At 34.1% G+C, this 11,444-nt stretch overlaps 1 long non-coding RNA gene across 1 annotated transcript; it reads left to right on the top strand.

The window, feature by feature from the left end:
- Window positions 1-1,261: 1,261 nt before the first annotated feature.
- LOC124887357 lies at window positions 1,262-4,542 on the top strand. The gene is made up of 2 exons (XR_007044939.1): window positions 1,262-1,885; window positions 4,278-4,542. It is a non-coding gene; the product is annotated as an uncharacterized LOC124887357 (long non-coding RNA).
- The last annotated feature ends 6,902 nt before the right edge of the window (window positions 4,543-11,444 follow it).

Genomic DNA, 11,444 nt, shown 5'->3' with positions numbered 1-11,444 from the left:
CCATTTAACATGAACTTTCTTAGGAGAGATAATTATCCATTGTCTAATGAATTGCACCAAGGAGTAGAAGTGAGTTTCAATCAATAAATAGTAGGTTCAAACATTAAATGCCATTATGTGCTATGTAATGAGATTGCGAAGTTCACTTTCAAATCAGAGTAGGAACATGTAGGGGAATAAAATAGTTGAAGTTATAGAAAGACGTAACATGGCAATTTTAAGAGACATAGCGGGTTAATCTTTGGATAGTTTGTAGTTATGGGAATACACTGGGCCTGTTGTTGTTGTTGTCTCTGGATAGCTATATAGAATTTTTTTTTTTCACTTGTTAGATCACCTAATATCCATAAAACCAATTCAAACACCTGCATAATTAAGATGTGTATTCTGATAATTGTGTCCTACATCCTTCCAGAAATCCTCAGTTTCAAGGTTAGGAAAATGCCCAATTCATGGTATAATCTTCTGAACATGTAGATCAATCTCATGCTGTTTGGTATCTTCATATTCATTATCTGTTAACTTGAAAGTGCTCCTCTATTTAGTGTTATATATCTTCTAAACGAAAAAAGGCTAGATGCTCTTTCCTTCTTGGAATCTTCTCGAATAATGGTACAAAGTGCACCAATCACATGTGCATGTCCGACTCCATCGGGACCTCGTCTCCGTGAAAACTATGGGATTTTCAAAACTGTTTGTTCTGCTTATCTGCTCTATTCTTATTTGATTGTTCTACTTAAGGGATATAGTTCAGCTCTCTCTTGGTATTGCAAATATGAAGGATGTGAAATATTGTCCTCTTGAATCGGAGAACTTTGTTCCATGTTTCAATGTGTCAAAAAATCTTAATTTGGGTCTTTCTAAAAGTGATGAGGTTTACCGGTACTGTGGACTTGGTTCAAGAAAAAATTATTTGGTACTTCTCTATGTTGCTCAGACTCGTTAAAATGTCAATGGGTGCGTGTTGAATTCACCAAAATTAGTGTATTTTTGAAGAGTCCGACTAGGGTGTGGCATAAAAAATAAAGTGTCCGCACAACTTAGGTACTTCCCTGTTAATTAAAGGATTCCTCTAAGATGGCCTACCGATAGAGATGTTATTTGGTATGCTAATGTTGATATTATTGCACAAGTGGTACTCTCATCTGGAAGATAGAAAAAAAGGTGAGTGCAGAACATGAGTTTCTTTTGCTTAAATATGATTGTATTATCTGCTCCTTTGCTTATTTTTTACCTCATTTCATGCAATGTTAGGTTGATGATGTTGGAGGAAGAACAACTTTCCTTTCGTTCAGACTCTGCCATGTTTGACAGCAGTTAAGACTACTCTCATCAACGATTTCCCTTCCTTTGCTTACTACATGCATATCTAGATAGTATACTTATATTATTTCCATAAATTTTTGTTGTAGTCCCTAAGAAAGGTTCTACAACATCTCGATCTCATTCGTGTCATTTTTTATAAAATCCTTTTTATTTTTCTCCATCATTTGTTCTCATTGACTTGTCCTTTAATTTTTTCTTCTGCTCTTGTTGGATTGTTTCTGTCAGATTTGGAAGGTAGGGTAGTTCTATATTTCTTTTTTTCTGGTGCCATTAAAGTTGCAAAAAATCTTACCACTTGATGTTCTTGCTTCCTTTTCAAGTCTGAACTATCTTGATATTGGATGTGGTTATGAAAGTTTCGGGGCACATCTCTTTTCTAGCCAACTATTTACCATGTGTGTTGTAAATTATGAAGCATTAGGCAGTCAATTTCAGCTAACACTTTAAATCGGTCTTCCTTCAATGATTTGATCATTTAATTCAAAGCAGTTGGCTTATCCATCTCTTTCCTTTGATGTGATACATTGTGCAGAATGTCATCTTGACTGGGATCAAAAAGGTACTCTTTATAATTTTGTGCATTGTTAATATTCTTAATTCTCGTTATTTGGAATATTTTGGATATGCGCATATTTAATAATAGAGTTTAAAGTTTTGGTAGAGCCTAGTTTAGGTCTCACTTTGATATGAATTAGTTACCAAGTGATATTCATAATTCATGCATACCTCCCAGCACAGGTGTCAGTTAAGTCAGCCAATCAAGGCCTAGATTGATGGTAAGAATTAAAATTACTTCATGTGTTTTTGCCTCAACTTGGATGTGAACTTGAGACCTCATGGTTCTCCTCCCACTTCATTGACCACCAGTCTATACCCTTGGCCCTTAGTTTCATACTTCTTTTTCCTTTTAGGAGCTGCTATTTGACGTACGAACAAACCATTCAGAGTCTCTGTGATTCTTCCATAAAGTTTATTCCCATTGGGATGCTTTTCGTAAGATCACCATTATCATCATTCTTTTTTGGCTGTCAAATCTGCTTCTTATGACTAACATATAATTTAAATAGTACATAATTATCGTCCAGTGGTATGTATATTCGCTACTTCATTTTGTTTCTCCTTGTTTGTAATCACACAACAGTTAGATTAAGTTCTCGATAGTCAACAAGTAGTGACTTTTCAAGCTCTAATAGATACAATGGTGCATTATGATTTGAATTAGGATGGTATTAGTGGTTTTAGCAACCTTAAAAGCCATAACATCTACAAGACCAGTCGCTTCAAAAACTAAAGTAATCAACATCTCTAATTCTAAAAAACTAGATACAAATTAATGTACTAATCTGTTGAAATATATTTAGCTGGGCACTTAATGGCATCTAAAATTTGAAATGATTTTAGTTGAAATTTCCCATGAACTTCTGCCACAGTGAACAAGAAAAGTTGTCTACATTGCTGCTCTATATGTATACTCTTGTAATTTAAGTCTTCTGTTTGATGATATCTCTTCAAATTAGAGTGTGTTTTCTGAAAGAAAAATAAGTTTCTATAGGGATGGTAGCTGTGATGTTGTGTGGACTGAACAAGGTTGAACACATAAGTAAATGCTACCATCAGGGACTCTAGTTAAAGAGCTACCTGAAGAAAAATTTTACTACAATTTGCTTGCGTTTCACAATTTTCTGGTGCCCAAATAATCAGTTCTGGTATCACTCTTTACATTTGCTACAATTTTCTTGCGTTTCCCAATTCAACCATGAATTAATTGTATGTGACAGCTAGCTACTTTCCTCTGTGATACCTGTAAAACTGGAATAATACTTCCAAAGTTGTGAAGCTACGAGAGCTGTTAGGAAAAGGTAGTTTATTATTTCTGTTTGGAATTGCTCACAATGCCAGCATTTAGAGACCAAATTAATCCTTATTCTTTTCAAATTATCATCAATAAGGACTCTAGCTTTAATTACTCTCCAAAGAATGAAGATTATTTTGAAAGGAAAATCCTTTTTCCAGATGTCATTATAAATCTCCCTCTTATCACTTTTGTGTCTAAGCAATTCTCATGCTGACTTAACACTAAATTCACCACTATTTGTCCCCATCCACCATGCCTTAGATCTCCCCTTTTCACCAGGTAAGGATTAATATGTACTACAATGTAATCCATTATTTCATTTGATACATATAAGCTCAAAACTAACTTATTCTACTTTCCTTGTGTGGTGAATAGTTTTACTATTTCCTCCTCTCTATGACTTCCATTCTCTCCTATTCGTGACTTCAACAAATATACCTATGAATTTTATGAAGGATATAAAGTCCAGTTTAACCATTTACTTATTCAAAACCAAGTTGCAACAAGAGGCAGTTGGTCTATCAAAATTACAAATTTGGGATTTAATGTAAATTGCACTCACCTTTGATGATGTTGTTTCATATCAACACTATTAACTACTGGATATTAAATAAGTACATGATTGTTCATCTAAGGTATGTATATATATATGTGTGTGTGTGTTTATATATAATGTTCATGTATGAGCTAGAAGAAGTTTTTGAGGAACTTTAAACAATTGTTTGGGTTAAGATTTGAACTCTTCAACCTTTGGTTGGACTTTTATGTGTTATAGGACTAAGGTTTGTGTATATTCTTGAACTCGCACTCCTTTTAACTGCTGAAGTATTTGATTTTGCTTAGTGTGATGGTATGATGTACATATTGGGTGATACTTGTTACTTCATCTCTTTTAAATGGTTCGTGGAGCTTTCTCTGCAGTTAAGTGTTTAAAATTGAATTTGATACTTTGATATATTTACTTGATTTATGTCGAGCATATGAGGCAGAGCTAGGATGTTTGATAATTATTGTAGAACTCATGTTAGGAACCCATTAGATTGTATTGTGATGGAAGTTACTTGATTTCTGCTAAATTTCTGCTTTACTGTTGTAGGATTTACTTGATATAGGTGAAACAATAGTAATTGAGTCGAGGAATTGATTATTTTTTGAGCCTATGATGGAAGCTGACAATTTGAACTGAAAGTTGATGACTTAAATAGTAGAAACAGGAGTTACTTCAGGAGTTACTTGATCATTTTTTTGCTATGTATTCAAATGTTATGGAAAATTTGATATCATACTCTAGCTCGATTAGGATGGTAACTATTTTTTTGTAAAACAAATATTGAAATTAATATCATGGGATGTTCACTAAATTTTCTGGTCTCTAATTATATTATATTTTTGTATCGAGATTATCGGTAGTAATTTGATATTTATTTGATGAAATTTATTATTTTGTGATAATAGGCTCATTTATGGTCAATTAGAGACTAGAAATATTGCTCGTCTTTAAATATTTATCTAGGATGAAATGTTTCTCTTCTTTAATGGTTGATCTACGACTAGAATGTGGCTCATTTTTAAAGGTTGATTTAGGACCAAGATATTGTTCGTCCTTAAAACTTGATCTAGGAAAAGAATTTTGCTTGTCGCTAAAGGATAATTATGACCACGTATTTAGTCTATTTGGGACGAGAAATACTGTCATGAAAAGATAATTACGATGGGGTAGTTAGTCTATTTGAGACATGATATACCGTCACTAAAAGATAATTATGACGAGGTAATTAGTCTATTTGGGATGAGATTGCTCGTCTCAAAAGAATAATTACTACTAGGTAATAAATCTGTCCTATACCCCCTTGCCTATTTTCTTAACTTCTGATCAATAGCCCAAAACATGTTCGGGAGTATCAGGATGGAAAAAAAGGATCCTTGTAACCTAAAATTGATGTTCCAGAGTTGTTGGAATAGTAAGAATTGGCATACGAGGTTATTTGACTAATATATTTTCCAGGAAGCCAATTTGAAACAACGTAGGCTTTAAGACCGGGAATTGGCTCTTAAAACCAAACAAACTATTGATAATCATACTATCTATCCCAGAAAGTCATAAATGACTTGGGGAATGTATAAGAAAACTCTAAATGATGAAAATAAGAAATAATTGAGAAAATGACCTGAAGGGTCATTACATGCTCTCAAGTATAGAACATAAGAATATGCCTAGCCTACTCAAGAAATTCAAGCTCATACTTTAAAATCAACAAGAAACACTTATGAACCCCAACAAACCCAACTCTATCATGAGAACTACTCGATGAACTAGATGTCATCCCTGGCAGTAAGGTATCCATAAAAAGTCATGGGATCCCCAATGCTGAATCTTGAGAGCCAAAAGCAGTCATTAACTTTACTGAAGCTTTGAGTGGCCCAATTTCCTTTGACTAATCCTAAAGATCTTCGACATCTATCCTTTAATCCCTTATTCGATGCTGTACTAAAGCTTTAGAAATGCATGCTAAAATCTCATCCACATCTATTGACACCCTCACATTGTCCATCTATGATAAAATAGAGTCAAAGAACATACTTGAGGGTCATAGAAATACGGACACATGACAAAGAGTCAAGAACAGAATTTGTTATGAATGCCCTGTAGTCTCCAAAATATAGGTTACAAATGTCTCTGCACCGATCTGCAGGACTCTACAAGACACTTAGTTCTTATACTAACACATCGATAAACCTAAGATCTGCCACTAATTTGTCACAACCAAATTTCTCAGGTCATGATGGCGCCTGCGATAACCCATAGGTAGGAATGTCAACCCATAGTCCAGAAATACTACTAACTAATTACTAAGAGAAAAGAAGAAAGAATGTAGAGTAAGTAAAATAAAAGGCTGAAATATAAAAGATAGTCCTAAAACCTAGGGAATCAATACCAGAGAATCAAATGTAATAAGACGTAAAAAATCAAATACAAAATAAATAAATTAATACAACCCATATCTGATTAAAACTTAGAGACTAGACTAGTAAAGCGAGTGAATAGAAATACGCTAATCACCAAAAGTGCACCCTATGCTGTAACACCCTAAATCTAGTACCCAGAAGTTACACGGTGCTCATGACCCCGAAGGACCATCAGCTAAACCATGACTGATAGTTGTACTTGTACACTGTATGATATACTATATAAATGCAGAAATAAAGGGTGAAAGACCATAAGGTTCAAAACTGAGAAATGATAGCAGATAAAACATAACATCTAGATGGGGTATGAAATACCCAAAACAACTTAAATAAACTGTCTATACATAGTAGTCTGAAAAATCTCTAACTAACTGAACTGTCTGAATAAGGAGTTAATGGGACATGTCCCCAACTAACTCCCACTAATAAATTAATTAATGAGATAATAAAGTAATGATCATGTCCTCGAAGGATAAGGACTCACTGCTAACTCTGATAGCTGAGACTGGAATGCAACTGATGCTCTGGAGCTCGTGCTTCTGAACCTATGGTATAAAACACCATAGCACAAATATGTCAGTATGTTTGAATGTACTGGTATGAATGTGAGGTAGGTTGAATGTAAAGGGTTCACATGCATGAACTATACTAACTGACTGGATAACATGAATGTGAGAATACATATATGACTACATAATAACTTTAACTGAGTTTGTTATAGCTTGATTACTGAGTCTGAGTACTGATAAGATGAGATACAGATATCTGTATAACAAAAATAACAGATACTGAGATACTGAGCGATTGTATTTGACACTCTAGCTTCTAATGGAACTAGCTGAGTTTTATATTGTTATGAGTTGATTGTATCTGACAGTCCTGAATCCTGTAGAACTATTTGAGTTCTATTACTGATACTGAATAATTGTATCTGACAGTCCTGATTCTGTACTAAAACTGTGGGAAGTAGTCATCTAATCGACATTCCCCTAATATGCCATTATGGTTGAGTTTGGGTCCAATCTGTCACCCCAATTGGAAGGGTGTCAATACCACACCACTGGTAAGGATAATCTGTGAGTAACCCTCATATAACAGGTGAATCTAGTGAGAACAGTAGGAACCCTCATATAACAGTTTAAGCCACCTCATCTAACCTTATATAACAGGGTATGATATCTCAACCTACGCTGGCTACGTAGTTCTGGAACGCAAGGATTGGTTTTAAGAATCACAACCTTATATAACAGGTGAGTTCCCATCCTTGGGTTTGCTCGGTGCTAATTTCTACTCCTATCTAGATAGATACTGAAGATGATTAACTGAACTTATTGGACTGAGTTAACTGAGTTCCATTGACAGGTAAAATACTACTGAGATTACTGAATTTCTGAGGTTTTTGAGATTTCTGAGTTTTCCTGAGTCACATGACTGACTGAATTTCTATGAACATGGCTCAATTGAGAGTATCTTGAAAACATGACATTGGCTCTAGTCACACAACTAATTGCCAAGTACACGTACCCCCAGGATTTGATAGCATGACACTGACAAAGTATGACTTTCTTGAATACATGACCAATATCACAATCCATAATACAATAAATTGGAGATTACATAAAGTAGAAGTTCTAAAGCACTACAATTGCCACACATATGTCCATAACTCATTGACTAATAAATTTTATCAAACACTTGACATGCATAAACTTGTACATAAATAGGATTTCATATTGTCATACTAGTATGACACTTTTCCTTCACATAGGTATTTAATCGAACACATGGGGAGCATGCTTTGGTTATACAATCATCAACACATCTAATAATCATGGACACATCAATCTACATGTAAATTTAAGCGTTTATCATGATTACTAAGCAAATCACCACATCCTAGGGTCAATAATTGGAATATGTAATTTCAAACATTAATAAAAACCCCACAACATCATGAACATGAATTTCAATTCAATTTAAATCATGAACATTCATAAATACACAAATCTTGGATTTTAAAAAGAGATTCTTGAGCTTCATGGGTGAAAGGGACCCATGAATCGACACATGACATACCAGGGTGGATGATTTCTTAATGATTGATGGAGAAAAAGTTGAATCCTTGACTTAAAATTAAATACCTAGGGTTTCTTGTTCTTGGGGATTGATCTTTGAGAGAAAACCCTAATATGATGTTGTTAATGAAAAACGAACTTATGAGCCTTGGTTTGATATAATTAGGGGTTAAAATGGGTGGAGAAAGACCCAAATACCCATTTAAAAATGACTTTAAAATAACTGAACAAACTATGTGACGGTGGGTGCGACGGTCCGTCGCTGGGTCGACAGTCCGTCGGTCCTGACCGACACACCTGGGCAGAATAGGGGTTCACTGTCTCTACTGCGACGGCTTAGGAGATGGTCCATCACTAGCTTAACGGTTTATCGGCCTGATCCATTGCCCTTAGGTAGAATGTGGTCTCACTGCCTTCTCTGTGATGGTTTGGGCGATGTTTCATCTTTAGCTCGATGGTCCGTTGTCCCTCATTGTCGTACCTGGGTAGTTTTTACTGCATTCTATAAAACGGCCATAACGATAATGAATTTGGATGAAATTGGTATAGTTGGAAAGCTAATTCAATTTCCCACATGAAAAAAGTGAAAATCTTAAAAATTCCACATATATAAAAGTGGATTCATCTTTCAAAGTTAGTTTCTCACATACTTAGGATGATTTCAAGCTAGGTAGAAGTACGAGGTATTACATATTACTCCGAACCATAGTTGTTCCACATGACGCACACAATAATGGCTATAACTTGTACTATGATTTCTGGGTTGTAGAAGTTTAGTATGTGTACTAGCACATGGTACTTAGTAGGTAACTATCGATTGAGTTCCAAAGATAATGCAATTATAAATAATATGTAAGAAGAAATGTAAACTACTCATAGATGTCCAGGAACTACATAATAAAGCTAAGTAGAACATAAGGATAACTATTTTATTCATACCCAATTAACTAACATAATAAGCTAATGGAATGATAAGGATAGGTTACCCTATTCTAACAAAACTCGAAGACCTTAGCACTATGAGGGAGGGATATATATTAATACTATAACTACAATAGAAAGATTAATATACATAAAAAGGATAACCCAAGGGTACAAACTATATAATAACTCTAGCATCTCCAGGCCTCTAATCATAGTACAAACTACGTAAATATAAATAGGTTCTCTAATCCATACGTCTAAACATGAGATAAATACAATAAATAAGCAACTATAAAGATATGAAACAGACTATTAGGGTCAGAATTCATTATTCCTAACCATGAGATAATCATGTAGAATAATATAACTATATGGTGAATGAATTGAAAGCATACCTCAAATCCTATTATTAGTCCAATAATCAACCTTTCACGAGCTAACCATAATAACAATAACAAAACAAGCTAACTAGCTAGTTTGAAAAAATATTACCTAACTAGGGCTTTCATAAACCACCACTGTCATATGCTCAGTAGGTCCAATCAACACTCAGTAAACAACAGCTCGAGCCTATACCTAGGCCCCCCATAAGGCTGATAGATATAGAGGCATACTGGTGATAGGTAATGCACATGCAAGAATAAATGACAATCTATATTCCATAGTACTATAACTGATCTTAATGTCATAAAGTAACCTAGTATATAAACTTGTATCATTAATAATACCATTAATAGTCAGACAAGAATTGAAACTCAGATCACCAATATCATCATCAATCACCGGACTTGAATCAAAACTCATATCATCAATATCATCATTAATTGCCTATTCATTAAGTACTCGAGATATGTGTATATATACATACATATATATATATATAAGTGCATAGCTAGAACCGTGGATAAACGAGTGTAAATCAATAAATCCATTGCCCGAGGTAATATCCTAGACTAAATAATCATAGGTATGTAGAAGTAGTTGGAATCTCTATCAACTAGGGTAGACAGTAGTAGTAAGACTGTGGACCAAAATCTATTTTGGTCACATCTCTAAGATCATTATTCTAAGTCTCAAATGCTCATAAGTTATTTATTAAGATGCTATGATTCCCATTATGAAGAAATCCAATTTAAAAGTAAAAAATAGGAGTAAATCCCTTTTTAGGAGAAGAGGAATAAAAATATATTTGTGGGAATCGTACCGTGTACCGTCTAAGATATCATGATTGTACAAAATCTATGCATGCAATCACTGATATTCAAACAATAATATTATAATCATCAATATGCCTATACACTATGACCATTTCCTTTACAAGAATGGAATATTTCCCAAAACCCAAACAATATCATAATCACGGCCTTAGGCCCAATATATATCCAATGTAACCATAACATCATAATCCAGGGAAAGACCATTATGATCCACCATGTAACATATTAAACATCATACTAAGGGTTGATTAACCTAAACTGAGTCTAATCATGATAATACGCATAAAAAAGTCTAAAAAGCTAACACAACTCTTCACATAAGGTAGGCCAGAGAAGCCCACTATTAGTCCTCAAAATCCATTTTAGACAAGTGTCTATCCAAGGATAGGCTATGGTGTGTACATTTAGTTCTAGAAGTTGCATAAGCCATAAATAGCCCTAAGATAGTAGTTCTTCCCAATTATGAGCAACTAAGTTAATCCCATCAAAATAATAGCAACTAAATAGATTTTCCCTAATTTATGCAAATCAAACTAATCATACTAATCAGGATTCCAATACCTAAATTAAATTTCATATGAAAAATAATATCATAATCATACTACAAGTTAGAACTATATATAATACAAGTAATAGGATTTTAGAAGTATAATAAGTGTTTCAATATAAGAGTCAAATACCTTTCTAACTCTAAACTTATAATTTAGGATAAGTCACAGTGTTCTACCCATAATCACAGCCTAACATTTTTTTTAACATGCAACATACAACTAATACCATCTCAAGAAGAAGAGCAGATAAAAGCCTACCTTGAAGATGAACCACAATAACTGAATCATCCATAAATCATTCGTTTTCACTCCACGATCCTAAAATGTCATTGTGCTATCAAAATTGCAATCTATATTTCATTAGAAGTAAAATGAGACCCATATTTCTATATTAATGGTCGAGTAAAATTTTGGGTCAAGAATGGGTCAGCGAAGCCCACAAATGGTATCCAAATTTGAACACATCACGAGGTCCCTCAGAGGACAAGGAAGTTGTGCTCAAAAGTTGAGGACAAATGGAGCACAATTC

The sequence above is a fragment of the Capsicum annuum genome, chromosome 9 (genome assembly GCF_002878395.1).
Source record: "Capsicum annuum cultivar UCD-10X-F1 chromosome 9, UCD10Xv1.1, whole genome shotgun sequence".
Lineage (NCBI taxonomy): Eukaryota > Viridiplantae > Streptophyta > Magnoliopsida > Solanales > Solanaceae > Capsicum > Capsicum annuum.
This window is presented reverse-complemented; position numbering and strand designations above follow the sequence as displayed.